Below are 25,661 nucleotides of genomic sequence, written 5' to 3' on the forward strand. Positions count from 1 at the left end.
TCTTAGGTTCTTTTGATAATTAGCATTACGTTTGGAAGTTTTTGCAAATGTAAAAAATATAGAACTTGGCAAAGCCCTACAGGTTGGATGGGTGGTAGGTTGAAAGACAAGCAGCAACTCTAAAATAGGGACTTTCAAATATGAATGCATCTAACAGTCATTTGGGAGCTTGTTAAATGTAAATCAGAAATTCCCATTCAATACATCTAGAGTGGAGCCCCAAGAATCTGCATTGTTACATTGAGTTCCCTTGAGTTTGGTGGTTTTCAAACTTTAATGTTCAACATACCCAGTTAGAGAGCTTGTTAAAACACAAATTGTTGGGCCCTACCACCCAGTCTTGAGTAGGACCAAGAATTAACATTTCTAACTAGTTCCCAGGTGATGCTGGGAACTTGGATTATACTTTGAGAACTACTATTCCAGTTATATCAGTGCAGGTGATTTTTTAAATTTTTTTTTATTATTTTTATTTTTTTTTAAATATTCATTTTTGACAGAGAGAAAGAGATCGAGCGAGTGAGCACATGAGCAGGGGAGGAGCAGAGAGAGGGAGACACAGAACCTGAAGCAGGCTCCAGGCTCCGAGCTGTCAGCAAAGAGCCCAATGCAGGGCTCAAACTCACAAACCATAAGATAATGACCTGAGCCGAAGTCTGATTCTTAACCAACTAAACCGCCCAGGCACCCCAATGCAGTTGATTTTTAAAGCCCAGAGGATGACAAGCATGACAGCATACCTTATCATGGAGAGTCTCCACCTTTTCTGTTAGGTTGAATGAAGGCAACCATACTTTTATTCCAGGTTACCTTTGTGAGAAGAAATAATAGGAGATGCTTATTCATTTGTTGGCCTCATGTTTATACACAAGCAACATGACCACAGTGAAACGTAATGTCCATTTGAAAAAAAATTATTCATAACCACATTCCCACTGGCTAAAAAAGGTGAGGAAAATTTCATTCTCCCACAATTGGATTAAAATATCCTTTGGTTATAGACTAATAAAAATTACTAACCTCTTTATTATTCTTCCATTGTTATAAAATTTAGAATTGAGATGATAAAAATATTAGGGCTCTCTAGAGAAACAGAACACTCATACATACATATATTTGTATTTATTTATATATTTATATATCTTATAATTTATTATAAGGGATTGACTTATGCAATTATTGAAGCTGAGAAGGTCCAGGATCAGCTGTCTACAAACTGGAGACTCAGGAGAACCTATTTTAAGTTCTAGTCCAAGTGCAGGAAAGCATCAACATGGCAGTTGGAAAACAGGCAGAAAGAGTGAATTCACCTTTATCTGTCCTTTTGTTCCATTCAGGCCTCCAAAAGATTGGATAAGGCCCACACACACTGAGGAGGGCAGTTTGCTTCACTCTGTCTACCATTTCAAATGTTACCTCATCCAGAAACATTCTCAGACACACCCAGAACAATGTTCAACCAAATACCTAGGCACCCCCTGTCCTAGTCAAATTGACTTATAAAACTAACCATCACAATAATACAGTTTTACTGGAAACCAACCTGTTCATTTACATGTTATCATCTATGGCTGCTTTCATGCTAAGCAGCAAAGGTGAGTAGTTGGCCCATTAGGACAAAAATATTTATTATCTGACCCTTTACAAAAAAAAAAAAAAGTTTGCTTTTACTTTAAGAGTACTTTAAAGTTTTTATGTAAGTGAAAATCATCTAGAGTTTTTGTTAAAATGCAGAATCTGATCCATAGGCCAAGCACAAGATTCTCTATTTCTAATGTACTCCTGAGTATGGCCAATGCTGCTGGCCTGCAAAGTGTGTTCTGTTTCTCAGTTATCGCTGTTGTCACAGTCCCTGACTGCAATGCCCTAAACTCCTTCTGTCTGTACAAATTTCTTTTAAGTCTATCTAGCTAAATCCTGTTTCTTCTGTTACTGCCTGAGTATTCTAGCTTACTGCGATGTCTTCTTATTGCACTTGCTTTGCTTCGCTGTTTTAGACTTTAAATATAATCCATGTTGCCTTGTTGTTGGACTTTTAATATGTGATTATATGAACTGCCACAAAGACTTAAATTTCTTTGAAGAAGGGATCCTGTTTTTAGACATCACCTATGATGCACACATAGTGCCTTACATCTGGCAGATAATCTAAAAATATTTATTAATTCGTTAATAACTGTCCTGTGTGTAGAAAAAAACCTTTCTGTCAACAGGGTGTCATTACAGTGAGACAATATTCTTAGCCATTTACATTTTTAGAACTATTTTTTTGCTTTAATAGATTTTGATACCTTTCAATTGGTAAGGATTATGTTTCTTCCAGAACAAAGACAGTTTTGAAGTGAAATATAAACCTTTGGATTTATATATTAAATTAGAATATGGAATTGAAATTTAAACTTGGCTTAAACCTTGAGATGAAAAGTACAACTTAATTATGAACTGAAAAAGTGCTTATTGAGCACACTGTCTGAAGACTGGAGAATTAGAACTGCTATGTTAATTTCACTAGTTTAATAATCTCATTTTTAGAATTTGCTTGAAGAGATATTGATAAATTACAATAGCCAATCATGTATGAAAGTTTACAGACTATGAAGATGTTTTATTTTCCCATTAAGAATCACACATTCCAAGCTTTTAAAGAAAATTATGTGAGTAGTTAAATAAGATGAGAAACTTCTATAGTCATAAAAATTAATCAACTTATTTTGCTCTTCTAATCAATTTAAAATTTCTACCTGAATTATTTCAGTATAGCCCAAGAATAAGAGTGGGTATGATTATGAAGCTACTTTCAAGGAATCCTATAGAGATAAAAAGCAATTATAAATGTTTGGCATTTTGAGTCCTCAAAGCAACTCACCTAATATATTTTTCCCAAAACCAGATGTGATAATTTCACTATTTAATAGACTTTAGACTTAATACAAGTAAATAAATACCTTTCTCATAAAGGTTGTACCCAAGGAAAAATTATAAAGCGTATGTACAGCATTATATCACATTTGAATAAAGTATTTGAGTTCTAAATCTTTTAAAGTATCAATACATATTTTTCTTCTAATCAATGTACTATTTTTGGCTTTTTAATTTATTTTTACTAATATTCTCATGTTAACAGCAACCAGGATCAGAAAGAAAAAAGCCCATCAGCTGACTTGATACATCACAGTTTATCCACATGGTGGAGCCATGTGGCTAGATCCTGGAAACACCGGTTTATTGTCCTCATTTTGAAATCACTCATGGTAAATCCAACCAAACAAATTTCTTGTTCTTGTATGCTGTGAGTTCCTCTGTGTTCCTCTAGTACTATTAATCTAGTTCCTTATTATCTCTCACCGCACAGTCTTGTTCTATCCCAGTCTTCCATATCAGGGGTTCTCCAACCTTGGTTGCACATCAGAATCATCTTGGAAATTTTTAAAACTCCTTAGGGTTGGGGCCCTACCTGAGGCTAAATGAACAGTTATCTTTGGAGTGAGGGGTCTGAGCATTGACAAGTTTCAAGGCTCAACAGGTGATTCTGTCCTGAAAGTAAGGTTGTAAAACCAATGGTCCATACTGCTACTATAAATATCTTTCTAAATTATAATTTTAATCATACTATTCCTCAGTTAAAATCATTCATTGGCTCCTCATCAACTTTAGGATAAAATAAGTTCCTTAACATGGCAAACAATCCCTTTCACATTGCCTTTTTAGTGTCACCACCACTATCTCCTACCCCCCAACACACCAGGCTTAGGCTCATATCCCTAGCATCTAATACAGTAGAAACTAATTAATATTTATTGAATGATTAACGGAATAATGTGAAGTGGATTTCATCTCATTTAGGACAAAGATATTTGTTTCTGTCAAACACCTCCTAAGCGTTTGCTTAAGTTTCTGTGGCTTGGAGTGTAGAATGTGGCATGACATTAACCGACAGATATTAAATATATTCTAAGCTGACACTGTTCTGCCAACTTATTTCACTCAAAGGGAACATTTGAAAGCTTCCTTGGGAGCATGTGCTTCTGCACTGTATTTCTTTTTGATCTAAATTTTTCAACTCCAACATTTGTGTTTGAGTCAACACAGAATGAACTGTTTGCCTGTGGGTGATGATGCTCTTTAGTTATTCTTTTTAAATGAGTGGATCTTTGGACTCACCGGCTAGCCATTTAGAATCTTTGATCTTATAATAGTTCTCACCTAGAAGTGCCACGAACCTAAGTGAACTAGGTTTCCAAGGCTGGATATTCTTGAAGAGTAAAGAGGTGGATTTTAGTCAGGGCCACCTTATCTGTTGTGCACAGTAGGCACAGTGTCCGGTGACCACAGCGCTTTCAGAGGTGCATGAGCATGGTTTAATATACTTCACATCAGAATTAAAAATAGACTTCTAGGGGGCACCCGGGTGGCTCAGTCGGTTGGGTGTCCGACTTCGGCTCAGATCGTGATCTCACAGTTCGTGAGTTCAAGCCCCGCATCCGGCTCTGTGCTGGCAGCTCAGAGCCTGGAGCCTGCTTCGGATTCTGTGTCTCCCTCTCTCTCTGCTCCTCCCCAACTCATGCTCTGTCTCTCTGTCTCAAAAATAAATAAACATTAAAAAAAAAAAAGAATCTGTATTTCTTAAAAAAATAAAAATAAAAATAAAAATAGACTTTTAGGTCAAAGAAAATGTTTTAATATAAAGGAGCAATATATTTGTCTCTGCCAACCCAGTGATAAATACAATTTGTAATGATTTTTATGGAGGAAGGGGCCCAGGAAGACAAAAGTGTCTTAGGACCAAGAATGTCATATGGCCCTGATTTCAGAAAAAGTAAGGAAGGAGCCAACACCCCTAAAAAAAATCTACCCCTCCAAGCCTGCCACAGGATATAAATGCTGATTGCCTACTAGGGTATCTTAATCTTTATTTTCACGCCATCAGTATCTATTCCAGTACATTTTTCCCCCCAATCAGGAGAGGAGATAGTTGCAGGCACTCATGTCAAATAACAGAAAAATGTCCCTCTAATCATCCCCTTAACCTACCTTTTCACTATGGCATGCACCTAGTAAGTCATTTGGCATGTAAAAGGCACCTTTTTTTTTTAACAGACACATCTTGATGTCGCTCTAATAAAAAGGTGCCAATACTAGAAATGAGTGCGAACAGTCATCAAAATAATACAGTCCTTTTGTGTACACTCAGTTTTCAGGAGCAGTTCTGTAAAATGTCCCCTAGTGAAAGAGGTTGTCTCTGGAGTTTGCAAGTTTATGAAAATAAATGTTTTTGACAGTGTTAATCATTGCAAAGAGCTCCCATTTAGCTGAGCACCTTTGACGTCAAAATCCACGATTAGAATATGGACGGTATTTTTGTGCAATACTGAACAAGTGGTTTTCCTTTTCGAATGTAAGTTCAAACATGCTGCTGAATCAATTAACTAGTGTTTCTGTGACATTGGATAGTCTTAATATAGTTATTTGTTAAAGATAATTAATAAACTCCACTGCCTTTATTGGCCTTACTAGGCAATCCCTTTTTGGTGATAAGGAATACTTTGGGGTTGATGATCCTTGATAACTACAATGTGTTTAGAATACATTTCTTGGCTATACAGAGCCTCATTTTTTTTTTTAACCTCAGTGCCATGCTCATAAATAGTAGGAAGCTCATCGCTTTGTGGGTTCTGGCTTCCTAGGTGGCATTCAAGTTGCATACTTTCCCTGCAAAAATAAACCAGTGATATTGATAAAGTTAGTTCATAATTTGAAAGTAAAAATGGACCCATAATTGTCTAATGTCTTATTGTAGATATTTCTTTGCTTAGTTTGTCTGGCATCTTGCCCTTCTTCTGGGATATGAACTTGATACGTATTGTGCCCATCAGACTCCTTCATAGGAACTTAAGTTAGAGGGATGAGCCCTTTTATCTCAAGTGGTGAAGATTTAACAATCTGAGTCCAGGAGTTTCCAGTGGTGGTGATTTAGGCTTGTACCATGAGTTCTAAACAGAAAAAAGGAACTGAAAAAAAAGGAAAGAAACAGAGTCCTGAGGAAGGCATTCAAATCCTTAGTTCCAATCCCTAAGGTCCTTGAAAACCTTAGTTTTCATGGTTCCTCATCTCTGTTGTTCTTATCCAATCTACAAGGTAATCTGGTATCTTCTGAATATATCTTGTAAAAAACCCAACCTGTCCTTAACACTCTCCTTATCCTAAGCTTCACTCTATCCATGTCTTTAAGTAGAGTATTTTAAAATATTAATTAGGGATGGAATTTCAGACATGTTAAATGGTTGAAGAATATTGAGGATAATAGGATTTTAGGATTAAATGAGATCAATGATATCAAATATTTGATCAGGGACTGACATATGATAGTTCAATAAAAATGTTCTTTTTAATTATTAACTTTCTTGGTTACTTATACAATACATATTTTGAGAACTGTAATACTTAACACATGTGATTACAGGTTTCCCCCATTATCCAAAAGTGAAGGATTCTAATGAAAACTTTGTAAGCTGAAATGGCAGAAAGCAAAGGAACAATTACCATTAATTTGTATGGCAAGTTTCTTGAGCATCCCCAGGCCCCAAAAATAACCTGTCTTAGGCTTTTTCAGATACCTCAGGACACATCTTGCTAACAGTTGCACAAAATAAACCCAGATAAAACACAGTTGCTCACTGACAGAGTTGAAAGCTATCACTCCAGGTTAGGAGCTTGGCCATAGTGCCTGTATGATGGCTCACTGTGAAACAAACACTGAATGCTATTTTCACTTTTGGCCTTTTTTCTGTAAAAGTGAAACTTCTCTGCAGATTTCTTTCAGTTAGCAAAAACAGGTACCAATACAAATATTTTGTAAAAATGAAGTGGCATAATGCGAACTTTCAAAAAAGCAGAGGATACCTAAATATTATTTCAGCACTCTCAGTTTCACAAGACAAAAAGCCAACGTGGGTACATTTCCTACTCAACAGCATAAGTAGCCATTCAAATAATGAAAACCTACCTAGGGTCATCCCTACCTAGAGTGTAATACTGTACAGAGTCCAGGGTGAATATTTTCTGTCTGGTTCCAGTCTATGTGACTAATCTGATTTCAAAATGTGTTACAAAATTCATACACCCATGTGAGTTATAGTGCTATATTGATGAAAATTTAGAATAATGATTAGGGATCTTTATGCATTTGTTTACTGTCCAGTCAATGCACATGAAAATTCTGTGTGGTTATCTGCCAAGAAAGGTGAAGTCTGTGAGAGGTTACTACTTGCAGTCTAACAACTTTGTTTCTATTTCAAGGATTCTAGAGTCAGAGACAATGGACTCAGTTGTTCACAGCACAGAAAACAGCATAATTGCCAGCATATTTGTATTGGTTCTCCTTGCCAAGTCCCAGAGGGTGACGCAAGGGGCCCAGGTGATACTTGCACATGAAGGGGGCTGTATTACAGGAGAGTATCCAAAGGGGAGGAGGTGCAAAACTTTTTGAACAAGTTGCAAAATATTGTAGCAAGCAGTAAACCAGTCAGATCTACCCCTCCACCACTTGTTGTAGTCACCTTGACCTACTAAATGTTTTTGTGACCAGTTATAGAAACTGGTCAGTAGCAGGAGTTAGACTAATTTTATAATCTGGCACAATGAGCAAGAACATGCAGGACTGATCAAGGTCAGTGGCAGATCTCAAGGTCGGTGGCCTCTCCCAGTAGTATCTGAGGATTATCTCCTCTAGTTCAGGAACCATTTCTTCATGTCCTACATTGTCAAATGCATCATTCCTGGCTAATTGCATATATCTCATCGACACAAAAGGCATTAATGTTGTTACAAGGTCAAAGTTCTTTGGAACCTGCTTATATTAAAAAATATAGATCTTACCTCTGCACTTCCCTAATGTCATGTTTTAAATTCTGTTCACATAATTATTCACTCATAAATGCATCATAGTTCCTCCTGAGATTGATAACTTCTAAGGATTGTTCTCAGATATTTTCACTGAGCTTCCCTGATAATGACCACAAATACAAGCCTTACTTAGACTAGGTAGGAAAATGCAAACAATTATTTTCCACTCATATTAAATTTACCATTTAGAATTTTATAGCATAAACATAGAACACGTCTTCCAAACATGTCTTCTCTTGAACTCTTTATGCCGTCATCACTGCATTCTTAGAATATGAGTTTACTGGTAACTACCTGTCTTTCTTCCACTGCCATCAGTAGAAAGGATAGGTGAGAGGTTTTGGGGGAGGAGAAAGCAAAAAAATTATCAAATATGCACAAGGAAATCATTTCAGAAGAACATGGCATTACCACATTGATCAAAGGCAAGAGCCAATATCAATCCAAAGTCCTTGGATAAATAAGTATGGCCACAGTCAGAGGGCTGGTAGATATGGCATGGATCCTGCAGAGGAGATGGGCAACTGTGCTAGGAGTCAGTAGCCAGGGGTTCATAGGGTAAAACACACCCTTGGATACTACACTAGAGGTGGCACTGTGGTCAGAAGAGAATTGAGTGAGATCTCATTCCCAAGCCCCTACACATAGCTCTAGCCCAGGCTTGGCAATGAATTCTCAGTAGCCCAGCCCTGAACTTACATCTGATGAGAGAGTTAAGTGACATCTGCTGTGTAGGTGCCTTTATGGCAACCCAATGTCATCAGATCCTGCAAAAAGAAATGCTGTGCTGACTAGCAGGAGTTATCCACTCAACAGGCTGCCCTCCTGGAACAGGGACTAACTCTGGGGTGCAGAAAAACCCCATCAGCATGAATCCCAGAGCTTCTATGAATATTTGGTAGATTTTACACCCTGGGAAGAGGATTGGAGCGTTCCCCAAAGTGGAGAAGAGGTGACCGGAACCATTGTAGTTCATGATTTGGATTTAGAGAACAACAAATGGCACCACCAACTCTGGCCAGTACCTGGGACCAGAGGAGGCTTTAGGAGAGGCACACCAAAGTGTGGGGCCCTCCTGAACTGGGACTATGTAAATTTAGGCATATCCTACAGTGCACTATTTTAATGTACCTAATGCATCAATTCTAATTTTTTAAGTTTCTAAGATTTTATTCTTTATACTAGTTCTTCTTTTTTTTTAATTTTTATTTATTTATTTTTTTTAACGTTTATTTATTTTTGAGACAGAGAGAGACAGAGCATGAACGGGGGAGGGGCAGAGAGAGAGGGAGACACAGAATCGGAAGCAGGCTCCAGGCCCTGAGCCATCAGCCCAGAGCCTGACGCGGGGCTCAAACTCACGGACCGCGAGATCGTGACTTGAGCCAAAGTCGGCCGCCCAACCGACTGAGCCACCCAGGCGCCCCTATACTAGTTCTTCTTTAAAAACATTGCACGACTAAAAATTTAATGTTCATTGATACATTTCTTTTAAAATATCAAGAATTTTCTAAGAGCTTGATATAACTTATCTGTGTCAATGGGATGAGAAGTGATTTAGGGCCTGAAACTACTCTTAATACTGTTTCTTTTTTTAAAAAAAATTTTTTAACACATATTTATTTTTAGAGACAGAGAGAGACAGAGCATGAGTGGGGGAGGGGCAGGGAGAGAAGAAGACACAGAATCTGAAGCAGGCTCCAGGCTCTGAGCTGTCAGCACAGACCCTGATGCAGGACTCAAACCCATGAACCGTGAGATCGTGACCTGAGCCCAAGTCAGACACTTAACTCACTGAGCCATTCACGTGCCCCATCTTAATACTGTTTCAATGTTTCTCTCACTCCTGTTTAAATATTCATATTAATATTTATATTATCTACTTTGATATGGATAGCTTAGCTGACCTGTAGTTGCTAATTAAAATAATTTTATGCTTAATGGACAGTGTTTGCCTATAATATAGGCCTTACCTCATTAAACCATTATAATAACTTGGATTTTTATAAAAGTTTGCTGTGATCATGCCCATTATCTTATTTGCTCCTCAAATTAATATACACATATGATTAGCTGCTGCCTTTGACAGGTGAGGAAACTAAGGAGAGTGACTTAAGGTTGTCCAAGTTAATATATTTGATCTCTCAGCCATGAACAGAACTAGGCTTTCTGGACTCCTCATCTGATGCTCTAGTGCTTATGGTAACTATCATGTGCTTTCCCCAGGCACACCTGTCATGATTAAGTTAGTATTTATTCTGAATCTTTTCCCACTATTCTGTATGTCAAAAAAGATAACATGTCATTTTTCTTTCTTGATACCTCTATTGCTTCACGGGAATATAGTTTTAATATTCAATAGTGAATATTAAATACATCTATTAAACATGATATATGACAAGAAATCTATATCTTGCATTCAGAATTTTACTGTTACCCAACATTCTGTTAAGCATGTCAATGCAGTGAACACAATGGATCCTCCTGCCAGTCACCTTTTAACTACCTAAATATCCCAGCTTCTCAGGTCTGCCAGCAGGAAGATCCTGCTGCATGTCAGATGTGATGCCCCCATGTCCTTTTTTCATTTGGAACAAAGCAGAAAGTATTAGTACCCTTCTATGGTTAGTTACCGATAAGCAGAACTCTACTGCACATTTTCAAAGAAGTGATGCTGTCAGAGCCTGCCCTCAGGGTCCCAGCAGGGCTTTGTGACATTCCATAAGATCCTAGGGAACTTACAGGTTCATTATGATCTCTTAGGTGTGCAAGCCAACTTTATACAGCTATGCGTGGTACAGCCAAGTGGGGTACAGTGAGAGTTCTGGAGTTGACAAAAAATGAGCAGGCTCTTATTTACGCATCATGGGTTTGGGTCAATCTATGTGTTTAACATATGTTTGTACTCACATCAACGTATATATTTTTTTCCTAAATGAATTTCCCAAATGAAAACCATTTCATATGCTTCTTGAAATGACTTGAGACCTTGGCTTCTCTGGGATTATACTTTTACTAGTAAAATGTCCAAGGTCCTAACAAGGACTTTATGATATCCCACGTTCATCTGCAGAGGTCAGGGGACAAGTTTAATGACTTCTGGGAACTGAAGTCAACATTCTACACTATTCATTTCCAGTTCTTTTTTTTCCCCTCTCATTTTTGATGAAAAAAAAATCAGTTTTAAAAACTTTATTTTTAACAATATCTAATGTATATAGAAAGAAGAGACATGGCAGGATGGCAGGCAATGGCATACATTAGAAAAAAACAGATGAAATACTTTACTTTTTTTTTTAATCCTGTTCATACACTTAAGGTCCCTTCAGAAAATGGTGGTCCTTGCCAAAATCCCCTCAGCAGATATTCTTGATAAAAGTGGTGCAGCCTCAATATGTCTCATTGGCTCTGTTTCTTACTTCTACCTCATGACCACTACAAACAGTTAAGTTATATCTGAATTTATTAAAGTGTTGAAGAAAACTAAAAATAATGGAGAAAGAATTGTGAGTGAGTGTGTTAGATATGGCTTGCTCATTGTCCAACAGGGAAGCATCCAACGATTTCCACATTTTAGTTCCCAACCTCATTTTATCCTCATATTTCTAGGATTTTTCCTTTGCAATCTCACCAACTAGTGTTAGAAACTCTATACCTCATCCACAGGTTCGTTTCACTCCAGAATCTATTTACCAGACCTCACAGAAGTCTATTCTAATTGTGAATTAGAATAATCCCATGCAGGCTCAAGGACAGTTCAGATCCATCATGCACATTCCAGCTCTCAGGTCTAGAGTGAGTGTAACCTTTCCAAGCTTATCCTCTAAAAGTCTTCCAAATGGTATGAGCTGTAGGTGGGAATCTTTATTCTTAATGCTCAGTGAGTAGTTGTTGAATCATACACAGAAACAGATACACACACATGCACACACACACACACACACACACACACACACTCCAGAGCAAATAGTGTTCAGGGACAAGAAGGACTAAACCCATAAGGGAGAAATTTCCTTCCCTATGATTTTCAAGGCCACCATTATCCAAAACTCTTCCTAGTATTAATTTTTTTCATTTACTCATTTCCAATGTTGTCTCCTAAAACTACTAAGTGTAAGTAAATAACAAATTCGTATGTCAAATTCATATGGCTGCTTCCTTAGCTGTATATGACCAATTCAAAACATGGACATTATTGCTCTTAAATAATGCATCATTTTGTGGTTGTAGGGGGGCAGATGGCAGTGAAGAGACAAGGGGCAGGAGATTTCATTTCTTCTAATTAAAAACTGAAGAAGTGGGTTGTTTTGGCTAATGTACGTATGGGAATAATATCTGAAGTAATAGTTAAATAAAATTTGTTTTTTAGGAACATTGAAAGATAAAGATTCACTGTGTGCTTATCAGTACAGTTGACCCTTGAACAATATGGGGGTTAGGAGCGCTGACCCTCCGTGTGGTGGAAAATCCACGTAGAACTTTTGACTGCAAAAACTTAACTACTGATAGTCTACTGTTGACTAGAAACCTTACCAATAACATACATAGTCAATTATCACATATTTGTATATGTATTATTACCATTAAGATAGAAATAAATAAAAATGTTATTAGGAAAATCACAAGGAAGAGAAAATATATTTATAGTACTGTACTTATAGAAAATATTTCAAGTATAATTGGACATGCATAGTTCAAACCCATGTTGTTCAAGGGACAACTGTGTAAGATAAGCTCTAAACATGCTGAATTTAAGCTGTGTAACTAGAACTCTTACCACAAATGGAGGAAAGGGGTGGAACCAATTACTTGTATTTTGTTAAAGGATAAAATTCTGTTTAATGATATATTACAATGTAATTACTGTAATAACAATAAAAAAGTAATACATTGTTTGAGACAGCAATGAATCAGAGACTGAATCTACTATATTGAAGAGTATTTTCTGTTTTTTTGTGTGAACTTTCCTTTTGTAGAAATATTACCGTTTATTTAATTTTTGCCATGCAAAAACATGGAAAGACCAAGAACATTGACTAGGCAAATGCACATTGCCTAGCCAGGGCAAAAAATAAAAAGGCATAATTATAACTCCAGATTATGTATATTTTTCCCCTTGTAAGTGATACAAATCCCTGAAATCAGCACCAAATGAAAGCTAAATTTATATTTGGCCAGGGAGACACAAAGTTCCTTTGATATTAGGTCTCCAATTTAACCTTTTAATAAAATGTAACATAAAATAATAACTTGGAATCTTCACCTTAACTCTTTTATTCTGGATGAAAGCCAGATATAAAGTTTGATTTTTTACTAAGCTATTTATTTTAGAAATTTATATCTCTCTTCTTTCAGTGTTTCAGTTAACTGTGTACATATTTTATCATTGATTTTGTTGCATTAATATGTTTTTATGTGGAAAAACTCTTGCCCTTTCACTGATATATATCATGACCACCTATTAATTTGAACGTTTTTCACATAAACTCTCAAATTTTAACTCTCTGGCCTGGTAGTTTACATATTCCAAGCAGATGCTCTTTTAAATGGTTTGATCTTATTTATGGGATGGAATGGTTTGGGTTTCTGTTAGAAAGTAAATCTCTCACAGACACATCTTGTAAAAATAAGTAACAAACTAAAATCAAATATCTATCCAAGCCTACTCCCTGTGAAATTCATCAAAGTAGTCAATTAATACATAGTAAGCACTTAAAAAGTGTATGGCATATAGTCCAAGCTCAAGAACTGCTAGCCTCAAGGACTTGTGATATCTGCCCACCCCCACCCCATAATTGTAAAATGATAACAATTTTGAACAGTTGCAGTGGTTTTCAAGTTAAGCATTATCTGGGAGCTTCAAAAAGCCTCCATGTTTAGGCTCCACCTCCAACCAATGAAGTCAGAAATCTTGAGGGTGCGACGCAGACATCAATTCTTTTCTAACATTTTATTTTGAAAAACTGTCAGGCTTACAGAATATCCACTAGAATAGTAAATCAAGATCCATATACCCTTACAAATTTGTTTTAGCTCTCTCTTTATGTAAGTATTAATATTTTTTATTTTTGAAACATATGAGTAACTTATTTTGAAATTATGAAATTTTGCTTCCAAATATTTCTTCATATAACTTGAAGAACAAGAACATTTTTTTCTTTGTCCTTTTTTTTTAAGTGTATTTATTTATTTTGAGAGTGAGGGAGAAGGCGAGCTTGAGTTGGAGGAGGGGGAGAGAGAGAGGGAGAGAGAGGGAGGGAGAGAACCCCCTGTGCGATGTCAGTGCAGAGCCTGATGCAGGGCTCCATCTCACAAACTTTAGAGATCATGACCTGAGCTGAAATCAAGGGTCAGACGCTTAACCAACTGAGCCACCCAGGCACCCAATGTAATGATCACATTCAGGATATTTAACAATGATAATTCATTACTTAACATATAGTCCATATTCAAAATTCTCCACTTATCCCAATTAGATCCCAATTTTTTTCTTTTTAAATCAAGATCCAGTCAAAGATTTCACATTATACTAATTTGCCTTGCTTCTTTTTTCTCTGTTAATCTAGAACAGTTCTCCAGTCTGTCACTGACCTTCCCGAAATTTGGTTTGTCCTTCTATTTGAACTTGTATGATGAGTCTTCATGATTAGATGAGGTTAAGCATTTTTGGCAGGAAGACTATCTGAGGGCAAACAATGTCACTTGTCCCAGGGTGCGTGGGTGGCTCAGTTGGTTAAGCGTCTGACTTCAGCTCAGATCATGATCTCACGTTTCGTGGTGTTCGAGCCCCATGTCCAGCTCTGTGCTGACAGCTCAGAGCCTGGAGCCTGCTTTGGACTCTGTGTTTCCCTCTCTCTCTGCTCCTCTCCCCCCACCCCCACATTCTGTCTCTCTCTCTCTCAAAAATAAACAAACATTAAAGGAATTTTTTTTAATATAAACACAATGTTACTTGTCCCATTGTTGGTGATTTTAGCTGTGATCACTTGAAGCTTTTTATAATAAAAATGTACCCTTTTTGTGATTGCTAATGCAATTATACTTCTGGAAATTCTTAGATGAAAGAAGAATATTGAATGACTAGGTAGGAGTGGAACTACTTTCCTTAAGAAACAGGCAGGACCCTCAGGACAGGAGATTGGAACTCATGAATGTGGATGACTTTTTTCCCCTAATAGTTTAAGTTTCTCCTCATCTCACCTCAGTTTTTGTCTCTTCTTCAAATCTCACTTTTGGGTGTTTTGGAAAAAAAATTTAAGAGAATCTATGCTAGAAAAAGTACTTTTCAAACTTTTTGCATTAAAATTCATGAGAATACAAAAAATCCTCTGGCATTTATATTATTTTTAAAAATAGAAACCTGATCATGTGCGTATCTGAAATAGTGGTCCTCTAACATCTTTAAGGTATAGCAAAAACTCTCTGGCATGGGTAGTAGGCCTGTACTTGACTCTTACCATAGTTTTCAGTCCCCTACCATGCTGCAATGTAGGCTCCAGCCCTTTGGGAATACCTCTTGTAGATACCTCTCTGGTTTGACAAAGATTGTTGCCTTTACCTGAAATTATGTGACTTCACTTGTTTGCCTGATGAACTTCTACCTGGCCTCCCAAATGAAGCTCCTGTATTAACCCCTCTTTTTTTATGTGATACCCTCTTCACCAGGCAGAGCTCATTATTCTTACCTTTCTTCCCCCTCCACAACTAACCCTTCAGTAAATGTCCTTCTGTTAGGGCATTCACACTAGGTTTATTTTTTTTTCCCATGGTGTCCTCCCCTTGAGGTTGTGAGCTTGTTGAGCAAAGACATGTTATTAATAATTTTATTTCTCTAGTTTTGAGCTCAGTGCTTTACTTATACACAGTGCTCCATAAATATCTGATGAATGAAAGCTATTAAACTGAATTACTGATTCAACAGTGCTAAGAATCTAGGTTTCAATAATGAGTTAGACTAACATTTCAGTTCTCTAAAATAATGTTTGTGAAGCTTCAGTCATGGTTTTGGCCATATCTGATATCACAAATGATTTTAATATTTTTATTTACAATTACCTTTCAAAACTGAAATGCTTGTTTTTCAATCCTACCCAAAGCAATATTAGCTATGAACGTCTTTTTTTTTTATGTTTTATTTTATATTTGAGAGAGAGCAAGGGAGACAGAGATGGAAAGCAAGCAGGGGAGGGGCAGAGAGACAGAGACAGAATCTGAAACAGGCTCCAGCCTCTGAGGTGTTAGGACAGAGCCCGACATTGGGCTCAAACTCACGGGCAGTGAGATCATGACCTGAGCCGAAGTTGGATGTTTAACTGAGGCGCCCCATAACAGTCATGGTTTTGATGTGAGAGTTTATTTTTTCTAATGTACATCAATATGTATTCAAATCAGTTCAAAATTTTTAAACAGCCTGCCTCTCTAGCACCTAAAATCAACTTTTTGGTCTTCAACAGTAAACATTTTATTCCTTTGGAAAATTTCTCCATTGTCAAGCTTAGGCAATTCTTACAAACACACAGCCAATGCACATTTTGTGGCTATGAAGTAGATTTTATGACATTTGAGTTTAGAAAACCAACAAAAATTTATAGGCCAAACGAGTCTCCTATTCTTGATACTTCAAGTTAGAGTCAAGAGATATATTGCCTAACCAACATTTTTTACTGGGCCATCACATTTTTATTAGCCTCATCCACTCTTTCTAATATCACCACCGTTGCTCTAGTAGCAAGACAAATCATCCAGATGTTGCCAGATCAGTCAATCAAATCATTCAATCAAGTCAAGAATATGCACTTACACACACATGTGTATGTAGGTTGATGTGCAGAATACTTAAAGGCATAAATTCAACACTTGTCTTGAGGGATGTGGAGTTTAATTGGCTATATTAGTTATATTAAAGATATTTAATCAAATGATTACATATTAAGTGTAGTTTTTAAGAATATAGGATTTTATAATAGAGTATATAACTATTTTCAACTAGTAAGTCCAGGAAAACTTCTTGATGGAATTTATATTTGAGCTGAAAATTAAAGGATGGGTAAGATTTAGATAGGCATCCCTGAGATTAAGTACAACAATAAAAAAACACAAAATGTGTCCAGCGGATTGTGAATAGATTCAATCAAATGATGCACTCATTTACTCAATCATTTAATTATGTATTACACAACTATATATTGAGCACCTGATGTGTGCCAGTTGTTCAAGTAGACTCTGAGATAAAATGATAAATAAAATGGGCACTGTCCCTGCCATCATGCAGTTGCAATATGGCGTAGGAAAGGGAAATGAGGTTGGAGCTTGAACACAGGAACTTTCTGTATTAAAGACTTTTGTTTTTATTGTAGGAACAACTGGGAACAACAGGAGGATTTTATTTTTTAATGTTTATTTATTTATTTTGAGATAGAGAGCACAAGCAGGGGAGGGGCAGAGAGACAGAGAAAGAGAGAGGGGGAGAGAGAGAGAATCCCAAGCAGGCTCCATGCTGTCAGCCCAGAGAATGACGTGGGGCTTGATCTCATGAACCATGAGATCATGACCTGAGCTGAGATCAACAGTCAGATGTTTAACCAACTAAGCCACCCAGACACCCTGGAAACAACAAGAGGATTTTAAACCAGATGGTGACATGATCAGATGTGTGTTTAGAAAAACAATCATGGCTGTAGTGTGGAGAATGGTAGATTGGTTGGTGATGATAGTGGATGCAGTTTTTGGAGACTAGCATAAAATAAATCAAGAGATGATGGTATTTTAGACCAAGGCCATTGGTATTGGAGCTAGAGACAAAACAGAAAAAGTAGCATATATAGGAGGTAAGACCAGCATGACTTGCTGATGACCTGGATATGCAGGATTACCAAGAGTAAGTGTTGAGGATGGCTCCCAGTTTTCTGACTTGCCCAACCAAATGGATGCTAGGCCTGTTCACTAAACAGAATGGAAAAAAAAATTAGGAGGAGATTATGAGTTCAATCTGTCCAAGTTCCATTTAAGTTCTCTTTGAGACATCCAGGAGGTTACTTTAAATAGATGTATATAATTACAGGTGTGAAACTTCAAGGAGATATAAATATGTGAGTTATCTAATATGTCACTTTGGGTTCTCTGAGAGTCTGATGCTGATTTGGAGTCAGAAGTGCAAAAAGTTTATTGATCAGAAACACAGAGGGTTGATAGTGCCTATCAAAGATAAAGAAGTGAAAAAATGATTGGTCATGGGCATGTTTGACCTGACACCTGGCAGGAAACAGGCAAGATTGGGCAGTGAGAGACTTAAACTGTGATACAAGTATGAGAAAGTCCTGACCAAATCAATGGTAAGCCCCAGATTAAAGATAGCCTCTTCAAAGAATCCTCATGATGCAGAAGTGGGCAGGCCCTAGGACATCCACTGTGCTCAGTCACTGACTAGGTGCTTCCCAGGAAAAGCATTACCTTGGCTCAAATACTGTCGTGAGTTTGGAAAGTTTTATTTATTTCTAGGTATCTTGTGGTTTTTGTTGCATTGTAAATGGGATCGATTCCTTGATTTCTCTTTTTGTTGCTTGATTTTTGGTGTAAAGAAATGCAACAGATTATTGTATGTTAATTTTGTATCCTGTGACTTTACTGAATTTGTGTATCAGTTCTGAAAATTTTTTGGTGGAGTCTTTCAGGTTCTCTACATAGATTATCATTATGTCTACAAATAGTGAAAGTTTGCCTTCTTCCTTGCCAATTTGGATGTCTTTTATTTCTTTTGAGGCTAGGACTTCCAGTACTGTGTTAAATAACAGTGGTCAAACAAAGACAGTGGTGAGAGTGGATATTCCTGTTGTGTTCCTGACCATAGAGGAAAAGCTCTCAGTTTTTCCCCCTTTGAGGATGTTATTAGTTGTGGGTCTTTTATATATGGTCTTTATGATGTTGATGTATGTTCCTTCTGTCCCTACTTTCTTGAGGGTTTTTATCAAGAACAGATGATGTACTTTGTCAAATGTTTTTTTCTGTATCTATTGGGAGGGTTGTATAGTTCTCATCCTTTCTTTTGTCAATGTGGTGTATCACACTGACTGATTTGCAAATAATGAGCCACCCATGCATCCCTGGAATAAACCCCACTTGATCCTGATGAATCATTTATATATATATATATATATATATATATATATATATATATATATATATACACATATATTCAGAGAGAGAGAAAAAAAGAGAGAATGCTAGTGGCGGGGGGGGGGGTGGTGCAGAGAGAGAGAGAGGAAAGAGAGAATTGTAAACAGGCTCCAGGCTATCAGTGCTGAGCCTAACATGGGACTACTAGATCCCATGGCTGTGAGATCATGACCTGAGCTGAAGTCAAGAGTTGGATGCGTAACCAACTGAGCCACACAGGCTCCCTCAGTGATTCTTTTAATCTGTTGGATTCAACTTGCTAGTATCTTGTTGAGAATATTTGTATCCATGTTTATCAGAGATATTGGCCTGTAATTCTTCTTTTTAGTGGTGTCTTTGGTTTTGGAATCAAGGTAATGCTGGCCTTATACAATGAGTTTGCAAGTTTTCTTTTTCTTTGGAACAATTTCTGAGGAATAGGTATTAGCCCTTCATTAAATGTTTGGTAGAATTCCCTGGGAAGCCATCTGGCTCTGGACTTTTGTTTTTTGGGAGATTTTTGATTAATGATTCAATTTCTTTGCTGGTTGCCAGTCTTTTTAAATTTTCTATTTCTTTTTGTTTCAATTTTAGTAGTTTATATATTTATAGCACTTCATCCATTTCTTCCAGATTTCCCACTTTGTTGGCATATAATTTTTTATCATATTTTCTTATAATTGTTTGTATTTCTGTGGTGTTGATTAAGATCTCTCCTCTCTCATTTGTGATTTTATTTATTGGGGGTCCTTTCTCTTTTTGATAACTATGGCTAGGGGTTTATCAATTTTATCATTTCTTTCAAAGAACCAGCTTCTAGTTTCATTGATCTGTTCCACTATTTTTTTTTCATTTGTTTGTTTCTGCTCTAATCTTTATTATTTCCTTCTTTCTGCTGGCTTTAAGTTTCATTTGTTGTTCTTTTTCTAGCTCCTTTAAATGTAAGGTTAGGTTGTGTATTTGAGATTTTTCTGACTTCTTGAGATATGCCTGTGTTTTTATATATTTCCCTCTTACGGTCACTTTTTCTGCATCCCAAAGGTTTTGAACCATAATGTTTATATTTTCATTTGTTTCCATGTATTTTTTTTATTTTTTCTTTAATATCCTGGTTGATCCATTCATTCTTTTGTAGAGTCTTCTTTAACTTCTATGTATTTGTTGTCTTTCCAAGTTTTTACTTGTGGTTGACATTAAGTTTAGTAGCATTGTAGTCTAACAATATGCATGGTATGATCTCAATCTCTTTGTACTTTTTGAGGCCTGATTTGTGACCCAGTATGTGATCTATTCTGGAAAATGTCTCATGTGTGCTGGAAAAGATTGTGTATTCTGATGCTTTAGGATGAAATGTTCTGAAAGTATCTGTTAAGTACATCTGGTCCACTCTGTCATTCAAACCCAGTGTTTCCCTGTTGATTTTCTGCTTGGATCATCTGTCCATGGTTGTAAGTGGGGTATTAAAGTCCCCATACTGTTATTGTATTGTTATAAATGAGTTCCTATATGTGTGTTTTGTTTTCTCTATTTGGGTGCTTCCAAGTTGGTGGCATAAATATTTATAATTGTTAGATCTCCTTGTTGTTAGACCCTTTTATGATGATATAGTGCCCTTTTTCATTTCTTATTATGGTCTTTGGTTTAAAATCTAGTTTGTCTGATATTAGTATGGCTACTCCAGCTTTCTGTTGACATCCATCAGCATGATAAGTGGTTTTCTGTCCCCTCACTTTCAATCTGCAGATGTTTTTAGGTCTAAAATGAGTCTCTTGTAGGTAGCATGTAGACAGGTCTTGTTTTGTTGTTTTTTTATCCATTCTGATACCTGATTCCTTTGATTGGAGCATTAGTCCATTTACATCCAGAGTGATTATTGATAAATAGTTATTTAGTGCCGTTGTATTACTTGTTAAGTTCTTGTTTCCAGAGATTTTCTCTGTTCCTTTCTAGTCTTTGTCGCTTTTGGCCTTTCTTTCCCTCTGAAAGATTCCCATTTAATATTCCTCCTCAGGGCTAGTTTAGTGGTCACAAACTCCTTTGGTTTTTGTTTGTCTAGGAAACTCTTTATCTCTCCTTCTATTCTGAATGATAACCTTGCTGGATAGAATATTCTTGGCCGCACATTTTTCCCATTCAGCACGTTGAATATATGGTGCCACTCACTTCTGGCCTGCCTAGTTTCTGTAGAGAGATCTGCTGCTAACCTTATTTGTCTTTCTTTATAAATTAGGGATTTTTTCCCCTGCTGCTTTTAGAATTTTTTCCTTATCTCTATATTTTGAAAATTTTACTCTATCCCTTGGTATTGGCCTGCTTTTGTTGATTTTGATGGGAGTTCTCTGTGCCTCCTGAATTTGGATGTGTTTCCTTCTCCAGGTTAGGGAAGTTTTCAGCTATAATTTGCTCAAATAAACCTTCTACCCCCTTTTCCTTCCCTTCTTCTTCTGGGACTCCTATAATATGAATGTTATTATGCTTTATGGAGTCACTCAGTTCTCTAAGTGTACATTCATGATCCAACATTTTTCTCTTCCTCTTATTTTCAGCTTATTTTATCTTCTATATCACTTAACTCTTTCCTCTGCTTCTTCCATTCTTGTCAGCATTACATCCACTTGGTTTCACATCTTGGTTATAGCATTTTTATTTCAACCTGACTACTTTTTAGGTTTTTTATCTCTGTGGTAAGGGACTCGTTGGTGTTTTCTATGCTTTTCTCAAGCCGTAGTATCCTTAGGATTGTTGTTTTAAATTCTGGATCAGTCATATTAATTATATGTGTTCAATTAGATCCCTGTCTATGACCCTTTCTTCTTTCTTTTTGGATGAATTCCTGCATCTTGGCATTTTGTGTAGGTCTCTGTCTTCTGTGTGTTAAGAAAGCTTGTTACGTTTCTTGCTCCTTAGAGTAATGACTTTATTAAGAAAAGGTCATATACTGTTCAGGACCTGGTGCTTCAGGAAGTTTCTGGTGTATGCTGTGTGCACTCTGCTCCTGTGTTTTGGCTGCTCTTTCCTAATGTCAGTCCTCTGCAGAGTTTCTCCTTTCCTGCAGTCAGAAATATTTGGACCTTTTCCAGAGTGTGGTGAGTTTTAACTAGTTGTGCCCTAGTCTCTTTGTTAAAAAAAGCCTGACCCTATTTCCAATAGAGCTGTAGCTTTGAAGCATTCTATAGCCAGTAGACTTGTTGTGTGCATGGGGGTGGGGGTGGGGGTGGGGGTGGGGTGCTGGTCTTTTGAGGAAAGACCCACTGCTCTGGTTCTCAGGCACATTGCCCTAATAAAGAAGCACCTGCAGAGCACAAGGGGGCAGGGTTAGCTCAGGCCTCCACTGTTGGCATTGTGTTGCTCACTGAAGTCAGTTCATGCTGATGGGCATGGGAGAAAAATGGCTCTGGCCCTCTTCCTACTCTCTGGAGAGGGGAGTTCATCCCCACCATTCTCTGGGAAGCTCTCACGGGAGAATGAAAAATCTCCCCTGGTGTATCCAAGGCATCCTTAGATCACTGCCTTCACCTTGACTGTGTCTGGACCATCTGTCCATCTGGCTGCTGCAGTCCACTGTGTTTTATCTCAGGCATGCCACTGAGTTTCAAAACTCCAAACTCTAAGGGCCCAGTATGGCATAGACCTGCACTGATTCTATGGGGAAGAGTCTCATAATGCTATGGCTGGTGCCAGTTTGTCCCAGAAGGGCAGACACACCAACATGAAGGAATGTGGAGTTTAAAGTGCAGCAAAAGCCAGCATCCAGGTTAGCTGCCCTCAGCAGGTGTCTCTGCCCCTATGCTTAAGGGGTGGGGGAGTGCAATGGCCCCTGCCAGCTCTTTTGTTCCCTGAGAGGCAATGCCACCTCTCCCAGATGCACTCAGAAGGGGAGCCATCTCTTCCAGCATATCGGAAGGAATCTTCAGATTGCTCTGTCTGTTCCAGGACCTCTGCCCTCCTTCACAGGAGCACTGCAGTGCCTGCTAGGCTCAATACCAGCCACAGCACAGACTTCTAAAATTCCAGTCTTTGAGTTTCACTCGTTCTAAAATCTCATGATAGTCAGCCCCTCTCATTTTCCCAGTCAATGGGTTTAGGGAGGTGTTTTCCTTGTCCAGTCCCCTGTGTGCTGCTTTCTCCCTCTCTCTCTCCTTTCCATGATCACGGCTCCCTCCCCTCCTCAGCACCTGCAATCCTTTTCTCCCCCAAATCACCTCTCCACACCTCCTACTTTCCACCATCTTGTCTCTTCTCTCTCTCTAGTTGTGCAGTTTGTTCTGTCAGTCCTCAGATAAATTTCTTGGGTGTTCAGAATGATTTGATATTTATGTAGCTGTGTTTGAGGGATGAGGCAAGCATAGGGTCCTCCTACTACTCCACCATTTTAACTCCTCACCCCTAGTCTCCTTATTTTTTGATATACTGAACACATTCTTAAACTTCTTAATTTCCGTGAATGTCATTTTATGACGAAGTATGGCAATATTAAGCCTGACTTTACATTTTATTGACTGTGTGACCTTGAGCAAGCTTCCCAGCATAACAGTGCCTCTGTTTTCTTCTCTATAAATGGGGATAATAATAGGATTGTTGTGAACAGTAAATTAATTTATGTAAAGTACTTAAAATAAGCCTGATGTATTTTAAGTCCACCAATAATGTTAGGGGAAAACAAAAGATTAGGTTCAGTAGATACACTCAAAAAATTCATTGGCTATACTCTAAGAATATTTCTTGAAACAAATTTTTGGTAAATTTTATGAACTGAACAGTCAGTTTTGCCATTCAGGAACTGGTTATTAATCAAAATGATTTTAACAGGATAATTTTCAGTTAATTTCTATGTTATCTATTAATAATCATTCTTTATGTGTGTGTTTGTTGTAGTTGTTCTTTAAAATTTTATTTCTCCAAAAATAGGGGCACCTGGGTGGCTCGGTCAGTTAAGTATCCAACTTTGGCTCAGGTCATGATCTCGCAGTTGATGAGTTCGAGCCCCACATTGGGCTCTGTACTGACAGCTCAGAGCCTGGAGCCTGTTTCAGATTCTGTGTCTCCCTCTCTCTCTGACCCTCCCCCGTTCATGCTCTGTCTCAAAAATAAATAAACGTTAAAAAAATTTTTAAAAATAATAATAATAAAATAAAATTTTATTTCTCCAAAAATCATGCTCTAGATGCCATACATGATTAAGAAAGCAATTACTATTCTGATAAGCAGTAATTAGTATAAAAAGTTGTTAAGGATTTCAAAAAAAGATATTCAGTGCACATGATTAGAAATTTGACTCATTACTTAACCAAAAAAAAAATTGGTATTTAACACCTCCAACTGAAAAATGAAATATTAAGAACATGTTGCTACATTATTTTCAAACATTTTTATACATTATAGAAATAGGTGATGAAGGTATGAGTTATAATGTAATAGTTCATTGAAGGATAAATACAAACCCTGAGTCAGCTAAGTGACAATTAATCCAGTCATGAAAAATACCTTTGGCCTTGCAGTATTGCACAATGTTTTTTTATATATATAATTTTTTTAATGTTTACTTATTTTTGAGAGAGAGAGAGAGAGAGAGAGTAGGGGAGGGGCAGAGAGAAAGGGAGCTGTCAGCACAGAGCTTGACATGGGGCTTGAACTCACGGACCGTGAGATCATGACCTGAGCTGAAGGTGGATGCTTAACCGACTGAACTACCCAGGTGCCCCCCATTTTTTAACCTTTTAAAAAATGTTTATTTATGTACAATGTTTTCTAATTGCATTTAATGGAAAATTTTTTATCAGATCATTATTTAAGGTAGGGGAATGAGAATACAAATCTCTACGTTGTTTGGTTTCATTGTTAGCCCAGGGAAGACAGGGCATTAATTAATAGTTAATAGCTGAACAATTCAAGCGCCATGGTTTGGATCCAAAAATATTCTTAGAGCTAGGAGAGCCATATTAACTGCACTAAGCTGTAATATCCAGCTGGTTCTGCTGATCCCAAATCATAGGATTTTTACTTTGCAAGGGGCTCTGTAAATCATCTAGCCTGAACCTTCAATTGAGGCTATTTAAGGGAAGTTTTTAGAGACTTCAAAGGCTTCATAAGACCGTATATTTGCTAGGACTACTTATTACAGCTAAATCCTTCAAGGCTTTTGAATGTACCCATGTACTGAAGAAATTATTCAGCTTGTTGAAGGTCACTTATTAAAATGTGGCTCTGGGCTACTTGGTGAGAAAGAAAAGTGTAAAAGGCACGGAGAGGCTGGAGGAAGCTGCCCTGTTAGGGAGACTTGGCTGCAGCCCAGGCTCTTGGGTGTGCAAGGAAAATTTTATATACAATAAGCAGGAGGCCAACTACCAAGAGATAAGCCACACTTGGTTGTCACACATGAACATGATGCTACCATATTCTTCCAAATTATGGATTTGTTAGTATGGGTCTTGTTTTGTGATTTTCTGTAGCCTTTTCCCCCACCTCCAGAGGAAGCATTAGGTTTGGGAATTTCATCAAAAGAAATGTATGACCTGAATATTATAGTTGACTAGTATGGGTTATGATTACAAAACTGAGACCCAAAGGGACTAGTCTTACACTGGTGTAGCATTTCAACAATCCTCCAA

The 25,661-nt window shown here is 37.4% G+C and overlaps 1 protein-coding gene across 2 annotated transcripts in view; it reads left to right on the forward strand.

Annotated features, from left to right (window-relative positions):
• Positions 1-25,661, forward strand: part of LOC125935814 (cytochrome c oxidase subunit 7C, mitochondrial) — a 994,084-nt gene that overhangs the window by 660,691 nt on the left and 307,732 nt on the right. The window contains exon 3 of one of the 2 annotated variants that reach the window (XM_049649783.1): positions 16,137-16,146. The exons of the other annotated variant lie outside the window; for it this stretch is intronic. The gene's annotated coding sequence lies outside the window, so the exon portion shown is untranslated. Of the gene's footprint in view, positions 1-16,136; positions 16,147-25,661 lie in introns of those variants that run through there. 2 annotated transcript variants of the gene reach the window in all.

Source organism: Panthera uncia (genome assembly GCF_023721935.1).
Source record: "Panthera uncia isolate 11264 chromosome A1 unlocalized genomic scaffold, Puncia_PCG_1.0 HiC_scaffold_17, whole genome shotgun sequence".
Lineage (NCBI taxonomy): Eukaryota > Metazoa > Chordata > Mammalia > Carnivora > Felidae > Panthera > Panthera uncia.